The sequence below is a fragment of the Papaver somniferum genome, unplaced genomic scaffold (assembly GCF_003573695.1).
Source record: "Papaver somniferum cultivar HN1 unplaced genomic scaffold, ASM357369v1 unplaced-scaffold_128, whole genome shotgun sequence".
Taxonomy (NCBI): domain Eukaryota; kingdom Viridiplantae; phylum Streptophyta; class Magnoliopsida; order Ranunculales; family Papaveraceae; genus Papaver; species Papaver somniferum.
The window spans coordinates 3,759,797-3,779,011 of record NW_020621936.1 but is presented as its reverse complement, the minus strand read 5'-3'; the positions used below and the strand labels follow the sequence as shown (position 1 = coordinate 3,779,011).

Here is a 19,215-nt window from a genome sequence, read left to right as displayed (position 1 = left end):
GATATCCCCCCAAATGAAACGATTGACGTCTCGTGGTTTGTTAGTCAATTGATGACTTCGTGGTTTGATGGGACGATGAGTCCATGTAGTCGTTGAGTTGAACATGATGTTCTGAAACTCATGGATTGAACATGTCATGAGACAGAGGTATAGTTCTTACGATGAAGTGAGCAAGTATTTCTCATTTAATAGATCGTTGAATATTGATTGTTGAACCAATATTGAGCAAATATTCCTCATCTGACCAAGTGCTGCTCATGTGATGAATTGTTGAATATTTGATCGTCTGAGCATGTGTTGCTCATCTGATGGATTATTGGCAGCGTACCAAAAATATTAATTAGAATACTGGTCGTTGAACCGAGCATAATTAAAAAAATTAATGACCATGAGGCCGTCGTAAAATTATTAAGGTTGGAATCTGGAATGATGATCCTTGGATTCAGAAACCCTAATTTGATCAATTGATGATCAATTCATGGTTGTCAGAATTTCAACCATGGGACGAAGGAGGGAGCGACTACATGGGACCGTGGATCAACCATGTAGTGTCCATATGCTCACGTGAGCAAATACGAAGAACTCCTGAAGAGTTGACGATTTGTTGGTGGAAGAAGAATTAAATACTGGTTTAATCATTTATTAAAAAATGCTCGTCTGAGCCTTAAGTGAGAAAACCTAATTAATTATGACGAGGCGAGGGACTGACCATAGAGTCATGAAACTGGCCCTGGGTTGTCTCGTGACCGCCTGATGATCACTTCATGAAAATCCAAAGTGTTTGGGAGAGTTTTGGACCTAATACGAGCAATTGTGCGAATTAGGTCAAAATTGTGAAAATTGATGGGACCGGCTTCCGTGAACCAAAGAGCCAATATTGGTCGGTCAAGATAGCATACTCGTGTCCCCAAGGCGTCCGCGTCTCAGTCCTGAGAATTTTGATATTTTCTGGCGTGCAATTGAGCATCCATTCAAGAAAATATGCCAAAATTAGGGTTTCGACGAAACTGAGGAAAACACCATGAGATGATGAAAACTAATTATAAAATAAGGGATGAGGAGGCGTGGGACCGCCGTGGTCAAGGCATGGTCAGTCGGTCATGACCACGGTCCCGTGGTGCCTTTTCCTTAATTTTATAATATTTGATGATTTTATGAAAAATTCATGAATTTTGAGAAATTTGATGAATTTTGGGAGTTTCCATGAATTGAAGGAGTTTTCATGAGTTCAAGAATCAAAAGATATTAAAATAATAAAACAAGGGCGTGTGGGACCGTGGAAGGCATGGACGGCCGGCTAGGGCCCGGTCCCACAAGTTTCCCTAATTTTATAATGATTTTATGAAAAATTCATGAATTTTGAGAAATTTGATGAATTTAGGGAGTTTCCATGAACTGAAGGAGTTTTCATGAGTTCAGGGAAGCAAAAAATATTAAAATAATAAAAACAAGGGCGTGTGGGACCGTGGAGGCATGACCGGACGGCTTGGGCCCGGTCCCACAAGTTTTCATAATTTTTTTAATATTTTTAGGTATTTTTGATGATTTGAGGGAATGTTTCCTCATTTGAGAGAAATACCATGAAATCAAGGAATTTGATGAATTCAAGGAAAACTAATAATAAAATAATAAAACAAAGGGGCGTGTGGGACTGCCTAGGGCATGGCCGCCCGGTCAAGGCCCGGTCCCACAAGTTTTTATAATTTTTTTTATTTTATTATTATTTGATGATTTGTGCAAAAATACCATGAAATCAAGGAGTTTTTTCATGAAATTAGAGAAATAATAATAATAATAAAATAATAAGGAACCGTGGGTGTGGGGCCGGTTGGGACCAAGGCATGGCCGGTTGGCCAATGGTCACGCCCCACACTCCTTTCCTTAATTTTATATTATTTTTTATGGATTTATGGAAGTACCATGAAACCGAGGAGTTTCCTCGAGACGAAGGAGATTTGATAAAATGAGAGGATTTTCATCAAATCATGGAAAATAATAAAAATGCATTAAAAATAAAAAAACTGACGTGGGATTGACCAGGACACGGTCGGTCGGTCGTGTGTCCGTGCTCCCAGCATCCTGGTCAATATTTTTAATTATTTGTTATTTTCTTCTCTATTTTGCATAGGTTCATCGTTTCGTTGTATTTTTGAAATACTCGTTCGTGCGGTGACTGTTAGTGTATCATCGTTGAATACACCTTCACCATTTGAATCGGGGCTTACTTAGAGGTAGCTCAGACGCCTGGTTGTTGATTATTCATTACTAATTGTGGAATTCGGTGGAGAATAATTCATAAAACTGAGTAATAAAATGTTTATTATTAATTCATAGGATCAGCTGAGGATTCGACTATGAATTCAGAATAATAAAGTGAGCATTACCATTCCATGGGATCGTAGATTCGACCATAGAATCGGAGTAATTAAGATTTATCTATTACCATTTATGAGACCAGATGTGGATTCGATCATGAAATCGGAGTAATGAGATAATATAGTTATTGTTATTCTATGAGATCAATTGGTGGATTCGATCATAGAATCAGAAAAATTGTTATTGCCATTCCAGGGGACCAGTCGTGGATTCGACCATGGAATAGGAGCAATTGTTATTGTCATTCCATGGGACCAGTCGTGGATTCGACCATGGAATAGGAGCAATAATAGATTATTCTGGGAATCAGTAGTGAATGTCACGGCAGAATCAATCTTAATTAGGAATAATTAACTTTGTGGCTCTATACTAGCAGAGCGAGCTGTCTAGGAGCATTAATTATCCCTATATGAGCTTGTCGGTAAGTCATATCCTTTATATAGTCAGGGTAAACTCGTTGTTTGTTCCTGAAGATTTTATCGCTCTATACTAGCAGAGCAAGCTGTCTAGGAGCTGTCCATCTCGTGATGCTATATAGAAATAATCACTGAAAGTATTTAGTATTCATGAGATATGCCGTTGTCCAGTCGTGAGACTACATATCTACATGTACTCTGAGAGAAAGTACTCTCTGTTGAGAATTCGATGAGAGACTCGTGTCTCGATACTCACGTACGATTGTTGAATCAGAGTTTCGTATAATTATGAGTTTACGAATTTAGTCTTTGTCAAAAATCCACCATCTACATTAAGTCCCCTTCTTACTGAGGAAAGCTGTGTTCCTCAGTCAGCATTAAATGGTGATTTTCCGGCCATAAATAATAATACCAGTAATTGAACTTAGTCGTAAGTTGAGACGTTACCAGATTTAGAGAGCATGAGAAAACCACGACTTGATGAAGGCTTCAATGTCATGATTGGAGCATCGTTTGATGAGCATAAATTGGTGTTGAACCGCTGGTTTGGATGACGAGTCCGTGGTCGGTTAGGATTCGCGGGTCGGGCCCAATAAGGAAATCCTTAGAAAATTAGGTTTTGGAAATAAAATTGATATAAAAGGGATTAATCCTTTTTTTCCTCACGCACGACCAGCTCTCCACCATCTCAACACCTTCACGCCAGCAGCAGGAGAAGACCGTCGGGCGCCGCCGTTGTCAGTCGTCGTCCGTTCGCCGCCGGCCAAATTCCGGCCGACCAGGTACGTGTATTATTATTATTATTTATTTTATTTTTTTGCTGATGTTTATGATCCTCATGAGTTGTTCATGCTTTGATCACGATGAAGTTATATACATGTGTGTATATTAGTGTGAGTTTTATGAAAAACCCTCGTTTTTTGAAAACGTATGTTTGTTCGATAGTTAGTTTTGAAAACTAACTATAATCCCTGATTTAGGAGAGACTTTTTTTTTTTAAGTATATGAACCTAGGTTCAGTGATAAAACTTAGTTTATGAGCTTTCATGTGTACCAAGGTTCTATCATAAAAGAAGTGAATTTTCATGAAATCGGAATAATCCTTCGTTTTAAAGACAAATAACGATGACACGAAGGAAAATATGTATGATGAACTTGTGTCCAGTGATAAAATTTTGCTCATGAGATTTCATGTAAATACAAAACTTTATCATATGCATGAGATGTGAGCTTTCACAATATTTTTTGAAATAAACCTTCGTTTTAATGACAAATAATGACGATACGAAGGAAAAATAGTTTGTTTTTTTATATATATATGCATCCGTGACATATATTGTGTAAAATATGATGGTATATTTTATTTGCATGAATTTGTTTTCATTAGATAAAATTCTTGAGAATTCATGTAAGCAATGTTGCATTAATTGCTGTTTTTTCGAAAAATCAGAAACGTGGGTTTTGAGGAACCTTCGAAGATAGACAATATATTTATGATGAAATATTTTATTGTTATGAACTTCATAGGTCATTTGTATGAATGATCGCATTATGAAAATTGTGTCCGTGATTTTATGAAAAATCAGTTTCGAAATTAATAAAGCTTCGTTCGTTTTTTGCAGTTTTCGAAGAGACGGACAATTTTGAGGTGTTAACTCTAGCATTACTATCACTATTGTTAGTGGAAGTATAAAAGGTAAGAGTTAAGAGTTACCGTTTTTTGTTGATGTTGGTTTGTTTACATAGTAGTAATCTTTGATCTTCCGGTTCCAGAAAATGTCGACCAACAATAACAAAAATTATGATTACTGGTATTCCTCTTCTTCCTCTGGCTCTTATGATGAGGATTCCGACGCTCCTGTAGCGAAATCGAAGGCTAGGGTTACCCAGGAAGGGGCGAAGACTAATGTTCCTTTGGGTGAGCGAAGAGTCCCTTTTGCTGAACTCGAAAAGAAAAGAGCTGAAGACAAACAGGAGGAGGCCCGTCAACGTGAAAAAGATCGCACCCGGCGTAAAAGACAGAGGGTTGAGGAGAAGATTCAATTCTTGGATGGGGTGCCTTCTGATTCCAATGATGATGCTTCCGAAGGAGAGATCACATGGGAACCATCCGAGCGTTACATTAAGCCTGATCGATATGAAAGAGAGCATCGGAGGACGATGAAGAAAATTGAAGTTGAAGCTGCAGCAGAAGATAATTCGGATTCAGATGATGATGATGTTATCTTCCGTCCACCGGACTTCACCAATGATCCTGACAGTGACTCTAAAGAAGATGATTCCGAGAAGGGCAGTGATGATGAAGCTGACAATTCGGATGAGTCCGACGAGTAATTTTACTTCCATCTTATTGTAGATGGTAGAGCATTCCCCTTTTAGTCTTCATAGTGGTTATCTCGCTTTTGACTGTTTAAACGACTTTACTTCAATTAGACTTTTCTTCTGAATGATGAACATTTTGTTAGTGTCGATTTCTTCTAATCCATGACATAGACCAATGTCCATATATCCAAATTCATCATGTCTCGTAGATTTTTATGAGAAGAATCACAACACACGGCTGAGAATTCATGACGTGTACAAGGCCACGTGGCCTATCCTCTGACCCGTGACGTTCAGTCCCCAGTGTGTTATTTTCCTCCGCGTCTTCGGTATCGATCTTTGAAGCCTAGGGTTCCAGTGAAACTCGTAACACAGTTGACTATATGACTATCGCCTGATATATATATCCTCAAGACTCCAAATCTATGATCCACACAAAAATTTCTTCCATTCTTGAGTCAGTTTCATCGTGCAGAGAAGTTTTGATCCTACCCTCTCGCCGTCATGTCGAGTAATAGCATTTCTTCTCAATATGATCTTCAGTCGAAGCGTCAAATAGCAACGTCTATCTCAGTAAGTTGGACACTTCTTCTTCTTCTCCTTTCTTGTCTCTGTTCAATCGAGATTGATGATCACAAGAGAATGACTTGTCGTAGGACTGTAATAAGAATGCTACTCCTCATAATGCAAGGCCTAAGCGGACTGTTAGAGCTCCTGCCCGGTATGGATCGGCTCATGCTGAAGCTGGACCGTCTGTAAGTAAACCTATGACTCTTGAGATTGTATTGAGTCCCGGGATTAACACTTCTTCGTTTCATCGTAGGCGGATGTCCGTGTCGTCGTTGATGCTAGACGAAGAAAGAATGGAAAGTCCCTGACTGTGGTTGAGGTTAAGGAAAGCAGTAACCATGCATGTGAAGATTCTGTAGGATCCGTGGAGACTGGAGACGGTGTCCATGCTCGTGAATACCCAACCTCTGGGCTTTTATTCGAAGCCCCATTGACTAATACATTCCCAGACAATGAAATGGTCGGCGGATTCGTGATTCCCAAATGTCATGCGTCTCTGTACACCAAGATATGGAAGAAGTATGGTCACATTGCTATCACAGAAGTGTGGAAAGGTTTTCTTCCAACCCTTTTAACCACGGTAGCGGGGCTATTGCCGATCATCGAGGAAATGAATCAGATGCACTTGCGAGACGTCAAAAACCATGAACTGCACCAATGGGATGAAATGATCTCGAATTGTGAGGTATTGTGATTCAATGTAAGCTGGCTCTGTCGTCGTCTTGAGATAATCAAGGTTCATAAGGCGACAGAGGATGGTGATGCAATTTCCATGAATGCAGCTTTACTGGATGAGGAGAGGATACTGGCTCTGGAGTCAGCAAGGGTTGAGAAAGCGGTCGAAGACTTGAAGGCAAAGACCAAGATTTTTCAGAAGAAGCTTGACGAGGCTTCTTACAGGGATTATCCGTTGCTGGATGGTTTGCTCTGAGTGAGCATTTGTGGTTGTTGTTTTTGATAAATCTGAGTTTCTAGTTAGGTGAAACAGTTGATCATGGTATGAACGAATTTTGCTCATTTATGAAATGTTTAATGAACAAAGGAGCATTCGCATGCTCTTTGGAGGAATGAAATTACATTTTTGAAAATGCTTGAAATGATGAAGAGGTAGTTTGTTTCATGGATCAGGCATAATAAGCTTTGAGCCATTTGCCATTGATGATGTTTCCTTCCTTTCCTCCATTGATTGCTAAAATTTTGTAGTATCCGCTAGACACTGCTTTGATAACAACATACGGCCCTTCCCATTTAGGAGAGAACTTAGGAGCGGACATGTCTTGTTGAATGTGCTTTGCCGTCTTTAATACCAAATCTCCTACTTGAAATGTTCGAGGTCTTACCATTTTGTTGTAGGCTCTGGAGATCCTCTGTTTGTAAGCTTCCACATATTTTTCCACCTTGGTTCTCCTTGATTCAGCATATCTAGCTCAGCGATTCTTGATCTGGAGATTTCGGCCTCATCCCATTGTACACCACTGGATGCTGCAATCCTGGCTGAGGGAACTTTGATTTCTGCTGGAAGTATGGCGTCGGCTCCATAGACAAGGGAATATGGCGAAGTACCGATCGAGCTCCTTGGTGCAGTTCTGTAAGCCCATAGAGCCATGGGTAATTGCTCATGCCATGATCGAGGATTGTCATGAATCGTCCGACTGATAATCCTGACCAAAGTCTTGTTGGTACTTTCTGCTTGACCATTTCCTTGTGGATAGTAAGGCGTGGAGAAGATTTGTTTGATCCCATATTTATTGAGCAGCTTCTCAACATCTTGATTGGCAAAAGGAGTTCCGTTATCTGTGATGATATGCTTAGGAACTCCGAATCTGCATATTATGTGCTCTTTGATGAAGGCGGCAATCGTAACTCCAGTGGTGCTTCGAAGAGGAATAGCTTCGACCCACTTGGTGAAGTACTCTGTCGCAGTGATGATGTATTCATGTTGTTTTGAAGATGCTGGATTGATCTTCCCAATGATATCTAGTCCCCAGCTGTAGAAAGGCCACAGACTATTCACAGAATTCAACGGGAGACAAGGAGTGGATGAGATTACCATGGGTTTGGCATTGGTGACACCTCTGAACGTGTGCGGCTGCATCATCTTCCATGGTTGGCCAATAATATTTCTCATGAATTTGAAGAAATAGTTTCCTCTTTCCTTGATGTTCTCCATCATGTACTTCCTTCAGGATTGTAGGGATTTCATGTTCGGCTAAGCACCTCAGTAAATTTCCACCAAAGCTTTTGCGGTATAAGATCCCATCGAGACGAATCTCTTAGCTTTCTGAATGAGTTTGACTGCTTGCTTTTTCCAGTGGTAGTTCGTTGTCCCGGAGGTATTTGATGTAAGGCCCTCCAGTCCCCAGTGTGGTGGACCGTCAAAACCTCCAAGTGATGAGGAGTTTGGCAATCAGGACAAGATCCTTGTAAAGCTCTTGACTGAGTCTCCATGGATGGCCAGTAGTACCCCATTCTTTGAAGCTTTCTGTAAAGTGTTACCACTAACGTTTGCCCACATACTTCCTCATGTATGCGCTTGAGCTGTTCCTCCGCTTCGTCGTTCCCAATACATCGTGATAGAGATCCATCAGGGTTTCGATAGTATAGCCCTTCATGAAGCAGGAAGTAGTTCTTCAATTCCTTGAGGCTGACTTGGCCTTCTGAGATAGAGATGCTCAATTCATGAATGATGGGTGCTCGCCAATCGTTCGCTGGAATGTCTTCGATCTGAGTGAGCCAAGTCGAGGATACTGTACGCCTCTGTATAGTGATCGTTTTTTGTGCTCCTTCGAATTGCAGCTTGGAGGCAATATTCCGTCCAGTATGCACGATCGTTGCGTCAGCAAAATAGGTCAACAGTCGCTGAGCTTCGGTTCTGAATGGAGCAAGTGTAATTTCTTTGAGAGAATACATTCTATTCATCTGGTTGACCAATAATTTTGAATCCCCCCTTATCTCGAGGTGTGTTGCTTCTGCTTGCTTGGCCAAGGATAATCCTAATAGGAAGGCTTCATATTCTGCTGAGTTGATGGAGACACCAGCACTATGCCCGCTCCTCCGGTGTCACTACTAGGGGTGGCAGATCCATCAAAGTATAGAATCCATGTTTCTTCCTTGATGACCAAGATGTCTGGGAACTCGCCGGGCACTTCTTCATGTAGTGTTGTTGTGTCTTCCCCTGGAAAAGCGGCGAGCAAGTCTGCGACCGCTTGACCTTTTATGGATTTAGGTGGCGTGCAAGCTATGTCATATTCTGACATCTGGAGTAGCCACTTCGCTGGTCTTCCTATCAAGGCTGGCTTTGATAGCAAGAACTTTATGGGATCAGCTTTGGAGATAAGTATGACCCTGTTAGATAGTAAGTAATGTCTGAACTTATGGATTGCATGTACCAATGCCAGGCATGCTCTTTCGTCCTTTGTATATCGGAGTTGAACATCTCTCATTGTGCGGCTGAAGTAGTAAATCGGTCGTTCGACGCCTTCGTCGTCTTCCTGAGCGAGGAGTGCGCCAACGACGACGTCACTGGAGGCTGTGTAAAGAATCAGGGGTCGTCCCTGCACTGGAGACTTCATGACGTCCGGTGACAATAATATATGTTGTATTTTATGGAAAGCTTTTTGTTGAACAGCTGTCCAGGTGAAGCTTGCTCCTTTCTTCAGCAGAGGTGTGAACGAAGCAATGAGTTGAGCTAATCCAGGAATGAAGCGTCGAATGTAATTTACCTTGCCCATAAAGCTCTGTAGTTCTTTCACGGTACGTGGAGGAGGCATGGTGGTAATAGCTTTTGCCTTGTCTGGGTCGACTTTGATCCCTTCAGCCGTGACCAGGAATCCTAAGAATTTTTCGGAAGAAACTACGAATGCGCACTTTAGAGGATCCATTTTTAATTTGTATTCTCTGCACCTTTCAAACACCTTCCTTAGAACTTCGAGATGAGATGCTCGAGTCTTCGATTTTACCACCACATCATCAACATAGTCTTCTACTTGTTGTGCATCATGTCGTGAAATATGGCAGTCATGGCTCGTTGATAGGTAGCACCAGCATTCTTTAATCCAAAGGGCATCACAGTGTAGTGAAAATTCCCAATGGGAGTACGGAACGCAGTCTTGTTGGCGTCATGTTCATACATCTTGATCTGGTTGTACCAACTATAGCCATCCATGAATGAGAACATACCGTGACCACTGGTTGCATCGACGATCATGTCAATGTTGGGTAGAGGAAAATCATCCTTTGGACAACACTTATTCAAGTTCCTGAAGTCTACACAACATCTGATTTGACCATTTTTCTTCTTAACAGGTACCACATTCGCTAGCCACGTTGGATGAAGAATAGGCTTGATGAACCATGCTGCCAACAGTTTCTGGATTTCGTCCTTGATTTGCTCCTCGACTTCGTGTCTAAAATTGCTTGGGCGGTTGTTTGACAACTTTGGAACCAGGGACGATGTGCAGGTGATGGGTGACGAGTTTGTCATCTAAACCCGACATTTCTTCGTACGTCCAGGCGAAGACATCTTGATATTCTTTCAATAATTTTACCAGCTCGGCCCGCTCCTCTGGTGATAGCGCTGAACTGATCAGGATTGGCCTTGGATCGTCTTCAGTCCCAATGTTGATTGTTTCGAGATCGTCAGTGGTAGAGTCAGTGTCGTCCTGTAGTTTTCGTGGGGCATCTTGGAATTCTTCTTTAAGTGATAGTTCACTCTGACACGATTCTTCATGGTGGGGAGACTTTTCATCGTTCTCCCCGATTAATTGCTAATCTTTCCGTCGGCGATAAATGACTCTCCCTTCTACGTCTCGATTGGTCATGAAGTTTGTCCATGGAGTTGAGACTTGATCATTATGGCGTTTAGTCGGTGTAGTAGGTGACTTGATCATTTTAGCAGCTGAGGATGACGGATCGTTATCAGCCTTCTCGATAGTCTTCCATCTTTGATGAAACCAATGACGTACAATGCTCGGTTGTGTCCTTCATCCGTCATGCGATCTTTTTCTCCAAAAGAGATGTTGTCGATCGAATGTCCAGGCACTAGGGAGACTTCTTCAACTGATGGTGTTGGTGGCGTTATTTGTACGCTGGATGATATCTGGTTAAGTGATGAAAATGTGTCTATGCGCTGATCCCTGGAGAAGTGCAGGAGTTCGCATAGATTTTCAATCAAATGTGTGACCTCTTGTTCCACCGGCTTCTCGTATGTGTTGAAGCTGTTAATTTGAGGGTCAGATGACGTCTCAGTCCCCGGTGTTGAGGCTTCTGAAGCGGAGATACTGCCTAACTCGAATGTCAATCTGATGAGAAAGTCGAGGATGTGGCTTATCGTTTCCTTCATCAGGTCCATGTTCCTGGTATGGAACTCTAAGATTTGAGTCAACTCTGCCAAAGTCAGGATCCCTCTGCCCTCCATGCCGCTAGGTGTAACATGAGGAATGTTGTCGTTTGAAATATTCTGATCTGAATTAGTTGAATTATTCCTAAGACCAACCATCTTGTGAGTTTGTTAGATTGCAACCGAGAGAATAATCTCCCACTGTGGTCGCCAATCTGTAGATGGGGAAAAACGATTTGCTGGTTTTTAAGAAATTGAGGAGACGACCGTACGGAGGAGACTCCTCGAACCGAGTGAAATGTTAAACCTCACACAGATGCACCGCTGCAAAGGGGGTGTTTTAGATTCGAGAGATCAATCTGTAGTACTCCGGCCTAAATCAAGACAATGATCGTTCCAGAGTAAATTCGGTCACAAGAGATGACGGGTTGATCTGTAGGAGGGAAGCTGAGAAATGTGTGGAATCAATGGTAATCAAAGATTGTGGGTGTGTGAATTCTGAATACGATAAGCTCTGAGTGATTGAAATTGCTCAATTGAGAGTAGTTGCTCAATTGATGAGTTGATGATCTCGTGTTGTCAGTTTGACGTGAGATTGATGATACTGATGATGATTCAATCATGATTCAGAGACTTATTTATATTGCTGGAATTGTAGACACCATGATTCCATGAAGTGTGACAGTTGATGGAATCAAGGAGTGGGGAAGTAGAGATCGTGTTTGAAACCAGTTCCTCAACGTGTGTAGACTTGGTCGATTTTCCACCCACTACCTCGTGAATTCCTTCAACTGATTGCACGACTTTCTCACATTCCATCGTGTGTTTGAACACACGTGCCGTAGACCGCCAGACCAAAACCCTAAGTGATATCCCCCCAAGTGACACGATTGATGTCTCGTGGTTTGTTAGTCAATTGATGACTTCGTGGTTTGATGGGACGATGAGTCCATGTAGTTGTTGAGTTGAACATGATGTTCTGAAACTCATGGATTGAACATGTCATGACACAGAGGTATAGTTCTTACGATGAAGTGAGCAAGTATTGCTCATTTAATAGATCGTTGAATATTGATTGTTGAACCAATATTGAGCAAATATTCCTCATCTGACCAAGTGCTGCTCATGTGATGAATTGTTGAATATTTGATCGTCTGAGCATGTGTTGCTCATCTGATGGATTATTGGCAGCGTACCAAAAATATTAATTAGAATACTGGTCGTTGAAACGAGCATAATTAAAAAAATTAATGACCATGAGGCCGTCGTAAAATTATTAAGGTTGGAATCTGGAATGATGATCCTTGGATTCAGAAACCCTAATTTGATCAATTGATGATCAATTCATGGTTGTCAGAATTTCAACCATGGGACGAAGAAGAGAGCGACTACATGGGACCGTGGATCAACCATGTAGTGTCCATATGCTCACGTGAGAAAATACGAAGAACTCCTGAAGAGTTGACGATTTGTTGGTGGAAGAATGATTAAATGCTGGTTTAATCATTTATTCAAAAATGCTCGTCTGAGCCTTAGGTGAGAAAACCTAATTAATTATGACGAGGCGAGGGACTGACCATGGAGTCATGAAACCGGCCCTGGGTTGTCCCGTGACCGCCTGACGATCACTTCATGAAAATCCAAAGTGTTTGGGAGAGTTTTGGACCTAATACGAGCAATTGTGCGAATTAGGTCAAAACTGTGAAAATTGATGGGACCGGCTTCCGTGAGCCAAAGAGCCAATCTTGGTCGGTTAAGATAGCGTGCTCGTGTCCCCAAGACATCCGTGTCACAGTCCTGAGAATTTTGATACTTTCTGGCGTGCAATTGAGCATCCATTCAAGAAAATATGCCAAAATTAGGGTTTCGACGAAACTGAGGAAAACACCATGAGATGATGAAAACTAATTATAAAATAAGGAATAAGGAGGCGTGGGACCGCCGTGGTCAAGGCATGGTCGTCCAGTCATGACCATGGTCTCGTGGTGCCTTTTCCTTAATTTTATAATATTTGATGATTTTATGAAAAATTCATGAATTTTGAGAAATTTGATGAATTTTGGGAGTTTCATGAATTGAAGGAGTTTTCATGAGTTCAAGAAGAAAAATATATTACAATAATAAAACAAGGGCGTGGGACCGTGGAGGCATGGCGGCCGGCTAGGGCCCGGTCCCACGAGTTTTCCTAATTTATATGATTTTATGAAAAATTCATGAATTTTGAGAAATTTGATGAATTTAGGGAGTTTCCATGAACTGAAGGAGTTTTCATGAGTTCAAGGAAGCAAAAATATTAAAATAATAAAAACAAGGGCGTGTGGGACCGTGGAGGCATGACCGCCGGCTTGGGCCGGTCCCACGAGTTAGTTTTTTTTTAATATTTTTAGGTATTTTGATGATTTGAGGGAATTTTTCCTAATTTGAGAGAAATACCATGAAATCAAGGAATTTGATGAATTCAAGGAAAACTAATAATAAAATAATAAAACAAAGGGGCGTGTGGGACCGGCTAGGGCATGGCGGCCGGCCAAGGCCCGGTCCCACAAGTTTTCATAATTTTATTTTATTATTATTGATGATTTGTGCAAAAATACCATGAAATCAAGGATTTTTTCATGAAATTAGATAAAATAATAATAATAATAATAAATAATAAGGAACCGTGGGTGTGGGGCGGTTGGGACCAAGGCATGGCCGGTTGGCCAATGGTCACCCCCACTCCTTTCCTTAATTTTATATTATTTTTTATGGATTTATGGAAGTACCATGAAACCGAGGAGTTTCCTCGAGACGAAGGAGATTTGATAAAATGAGAGATTTTCATCAAATCATGGAAAATAATAAAAATGCATTAAAAATAAAAAACTGGCGTGGGATTGACCACGACACGGTCGGTCGGTCGTGTGTCCGTGCTCCCAGTACCCTGGTCAATATTTTTAATTATTTGTTATTTTCTTCTCTATTTTGCATAGGTTCATCGTTTCATTGTATTTTTGAAATACTCGTTCGTACGGTGACTGTTAGTGTATCATCGTTGAATACACCTTCACCATTTGAATCAGGGCTTACTTAGAGGTAGCTCAGACGCCCGGTTGTTGATTATTTATTACTAATTGTGGAATTCGGTGGAGAATAATTCACAAAACTGAGTAATAAAATGTTTATTATTAATTCATAGGATCATCTGAGGATTCGACTATGAATTCAGAATAATAAAGTGAGCATTACCATTCCATGGGATCGTAGATTCGACCATAGAATCGGAGTAATTAAGATTTATCTATTACCATTTATGAGACCAGTTGTGGATTCGATCATGAAATCGGAGTAATGAGATAATATAGTTATTGTTATTCTATGAGATCAAGTGGTGGATTCGATCATAGAATCAGAAAAATTGTTATTGCCATTCTAGAGGACCAGTCGTGGATTCGACCATGGAATATGAGCAATTGTTATTGCCATTCCATGGGACTAGTCGTGGATTCGACCATGGAATAGTAGCAATAATAGATTATTCTGGGAATTCAGTAGTGAATGTCACGGCAGAATCAATCTTAATTAGGAATAATTAACTTTGTGGCTCTATACTAGCAGAGCAAGCTTTCTAGGAGCATTAATTATCCCGATATGAGCTTGTCAGTAAGTCATATCCTTTATATAGTCAGGATAAACTCATTGTTTGTTCCTGGAGATGTTATCGCTCTATACTAGTAGAGCAAGCTGTCTAGGAGCTGTCCATCTCATGATGCTATATAGAAATAATCACTGAAAGTATTCAGTATATATGAGATATGTCGTTATCCAGTCGTGAGACTACATATCTACATGTACTCTGAGAGAAAGTACTCTCTGTTGAGAATTCGATGAGAGACTCGTGTCTCGATACTCACGTCCGATTGCTGAATCAGAGTTTCATATAATTATGAGTTTACGAATTTAGCCTTTGTCGAAAATCCACCATCTACAGTAGATGCAAACACACAACTGCAACCCACAAGTTCCGACCCAATCCATCTCACTGCAGCCTCAGCTCAAAACCACAATTTCTTGTAACGCATGCATACTGCAACACCACGATTCCATTCCTTCAAGCCTTCCCTTCTGCTCTTGACTGCAATCCCAGTTCGACATCAAGCTTAAAACCGCCAGCAACTGCCCATACATTCAACACACATTCCATTTCCATCAGACTCACTGCCATTCAAGCTCCCCTGCACAACAACAATATCACTGCACTTGGTTCCTGCACCTAAGCATTCATCTTGTTATAAATCTGCTCAACTGCATAACTTGCACCTAAATCATATGCATCTTCCTGGTCACAAACCATCATCTCATCAACACTAAACTGCAGCTGCAAAACCCATTCAATTCCAGGCTCTCTTGTTCTTTCTCCATTGCCACCACCTGCAACTCATGTGCAACACCATCCATACCTGCTTGCACCCTTCTTCTTCTTTGAACATCACTATCTCCAACAACATCGGATTTCTTTCTTCCATGTATCTCCAGTCATGTAGCTTCTCCACTCTCTCAGTAACCCTTTCCATTCACCACTGATGCAACAACATCCCTGCAATGATCTTGAACCACAACATCCACCTGAAATTCATCTTCTAACTCCATTCATAATGTTTCCACCAACACATCACCATCAACACCTCAAACACCAACCTCATGCTTCATATTGCAGCACAAATCCCACCAAATGTAGCTTTTCCTCCATTCCATACCTGAGCACTACCAGTTCCCGGCTACAATGCCAACTCAGATTCCACATACATGAATCCTGAACACCTGCAATTGCTCATCAAGTCAGCTACTGGAACTTAACCACCTGAACTGCATCCACACTGCAGTATTACCACCTACAATGAGCTCAGTCTCCATAAACCTCAGCTGTACCTATACCTAGCCAGCAAACCATTGCATCAGTCCTTGTAACCTTCAAATCCAGCTTGGTCTTTCTGCTCCATTGCAGTTGCTTTTAACTGCACAAAAGCACCACCATTACTGTGAACTAACTTCAAGTCCTGTGCAATCACTCAATTCAGTCGACACAATGCACCATTCATTTGTAAGACAGCCACTGCACCTGCAATGCCATCAACCTTCTGCATCTCAATTTCACCCTGTAACAGCATCTCAATGGAAGCAGCAGCTCACCAGTTCACTCAATTGATTTCCCTTCTCAGCTCAACCAATTCTGTACCAACTCAATCTTAAAATCAGACGCAAACCCGTCTCTAATTCATTAGTATCTTCTAACATTTCAAGCACAACCATCTCTGAATCAATCAAACGCAACCATCGATTTCATCCATTGTCTATCAGTCTCAACGATCCAAACCCATCTTCTGGATGTATTCATGGTATCAAAATCCAGACGAAACCCTTACCAGCTTCACTCATACATCAACAGCAACCGCATCTTCCTCAGCTCAAATTCTTCATTTTTATCACAGAATCGAACATCCAACACAAACCCTAGTTTCTCTGATTTTAAACCACAGTACCAGATTCAACAGCTTCTCCATTCCCTTGAGTTACTCTCCAAATTTCACCATTAACAGCGCCTCCATAACCTCTCTCAATCTCCACCAATTTCTCCGAGAAACTGCGCCTCTTTTTCCTCATCTCTCTCGATTTCAGATGGACTCAATAATGAAGAGAATCTCTAGATTTAGGGAAGTGTAGGAAGTGAAATAGATGTAGGCACCCCCAACGACTTGGATAAGGGCCACCTAGTTCATATGGCTTGTCGTTTCCAAATAAACGACATCTTAACTCTCTTGCTTAACTGTCAGTTTTGAGAAACTGACAGTTCGTTCATCACCTCTTTCTTGCACAACCTAGCCTGCTCCAAATATATTTCGGTCGCCAATTGATCTTTTTTGCTCTTTTCGCTCCAAATAGATGATTTATCCTTCTTTTACTCCCAAGGACTCCATTGCACCTAATAAACTCAAAAGCAAACATAAGATACATAATTTACAAGAAAACTCGCAGAGAAAGCATAAACAATAGATAAATATCAAGGTGTTTTAGACACCTATCATAAGTCGTGTAAACGGTTGAAGGAGTTAGCAAAGTAGTGGGTGCGCGATCAATCAAGTCTCCACACGACGTGGAACTGACTTTACCACGATCTCCTACTTTCCCACTCTTTCACTCAAGAAACCGTCACACTTACAGGGATCAGTGGTACATCATTCTTACAATATAAATAAGTCTAAATCGAGGACATCAGGATATGATCGATTATCATCGCCATCTGTCAACAACTCGATAAAACTTATTCACAAAACTCAACTTCAGCAGTTCACCAATATTGCAGAAACCTTCAACACACCCAAAATCCTCGATCATCATTGATCCCACACAATTCTCAGCTTCCCTCCTACAGATCAACCCATCTCCCTCTTTGCGACCGAATTGACTCTGGAACGGCCATTGTCTTGGTTTAGGCCGGAGTCCTACAGATTGATTTCCCGAATCTAAGCACCCCCTTTGCAGCGGTGCATCTGTGCGAGGTTCAGCAGTTTGCTCGGTCGAGGAGTCTCGACAGCACGCTCGACTCTCCACTTTTCTATAAAACCAGCAAACCGTTTTTCCCCATCCACAGAAACTAGTCCTTTTTAATTTTTCATGTTTATTACTGACTAATACTAGTTTTTTTATATGGATGGACTTCGCAAAATGAATTGAGAATTCAGACTAATTCAAACTAATACTAGTTTGTTTACTGACTAATACTAGTTTGTTTATATGTATGGACTTTGCAAAATGAATTGATAATTCAGAAGAAGATTACCAGTTCACTAAGGAAAGATATCAGGTAATGATGGAGGATTTGATACTAACTGTAACATTAGCTATATGTAATGCTTGCTCTTTCTCAATGAGTGGATATTTATTACATGGGTATGGTTTTTTTTTATTATATTCTTTTTGTTGTTATATAAATAATAGTAAAATCTAAGTACTAAACTTATTTATAATAAACAGGTTGATGCCCTTCAGTGCTATCTTTCCAACTGAGATACAGGTTCGTCTTTGCCACTTTTTTATCTGGTTGATAAAATGATTCTATTCCAGTAAGTATGAGAATAAGTAACTTTCTTACTCTATTTGGTTTGTTGTTTCAGACGATGGATTATGATTTTCTTATTTTGATGGAGTTGATAGTGGTGTCATTGTGCCATCTGAGATTGTACACTCAATTGACATTCATCCTTCGCGAAAGCATGCCTGCGGTAAGATGCCTTCTCCAATTCTCACTTCTCCTAGTCCTGTAATTTCATGCCTTCTCCCCTCTAGCTTCCTGGTCTTTTCTTTGTTATTAAAATGTTGACATTTAGCTTCCTGCTCACTTAATCATGTGATAGGTTTTGAACCTTGGAAGAACATTATCCGTTTCACCAGTTGCACTAATTTTCTCAAACATTCTATTTGGTTCAGGCACAAATACTGAAGAAAATGTTTATGCGAATCATGTCACTCAGGTATTTGTTTGTCTGTTAATTTTGTTTTTAACGTACTTTCATCACTTGAGCAAGTTCACGTAAGTAGCATAATGTGCATTACTAATTCGTTACTTATGATTTTTAGGCGCTCAATAGGATATAATCCAAGATAATTGGCTCTATGGTGTTAAACACAATCATGATTCACAATTAAATATGGTATGTCCAGATTTTTCAAGACTGCAGCGTGTTCAGATTACTAATAGGTTACCAATTTATCCAGAATGTCAGGGATATATCGTCGTCACAAGTATAATGATTTTTGCAATAATATATTTATTCTTTCATATGTATCTGGAGTTTGCTATTTCTTCTCTAACTTAGGTTTATAAATGCAGTCACCTGATCAAGAAATTCTAATGTTCTTTTACAACATGAGTTATGCATGTCTTAATAAGTTATGTTTTGTATGCTTTCAGTGTTTCTGACTGAATATTAGATTGTTAGGGTGATTCTGATATGTTCTCAGTGTTGTGGCCTGGATTTTGGCCTGAAAATGTTGCAGGGCCTGAATTTTAGAAACTGAACTTCATTGGGTGTATTGATTGTATGTTATTGGCATGAATAAATTGTTCAAATGGAAGACTTTGTTGTTTAGTGCGCACTAAATGTGTCTCTCAGTAGTGTGTGGCCTGGATTTGGCCTGAATTTGTTACAGGGAACT

The 19,215-nt window shown here is 40.6% G+C and overlaps 1 long non-coding RNA gene across 1 annotated transcript in view; it reads left to right on the top strand.

Moving 5' to 3' along the window:
- The window catches only part of LOC113332126, a 37,684-nt gene extending 19,172 nt beyond the window's left edge, over positions 1-18,512 (top strand). Inside the window, exons 5-6 of the long non-coding RNA XR_003351344.1 lie at positions 18,174-18,281; positions 18,487-18,512. This is a non-coding gene — a long non-coding RNA (uncharacterized LOC113332126). The remainder of the gene's footprint in view (positions 1-18,173; positions 18,282-18,486) is intronic.
- Positions 18,513-19,215: the final 703 nt, after the last annotated feature.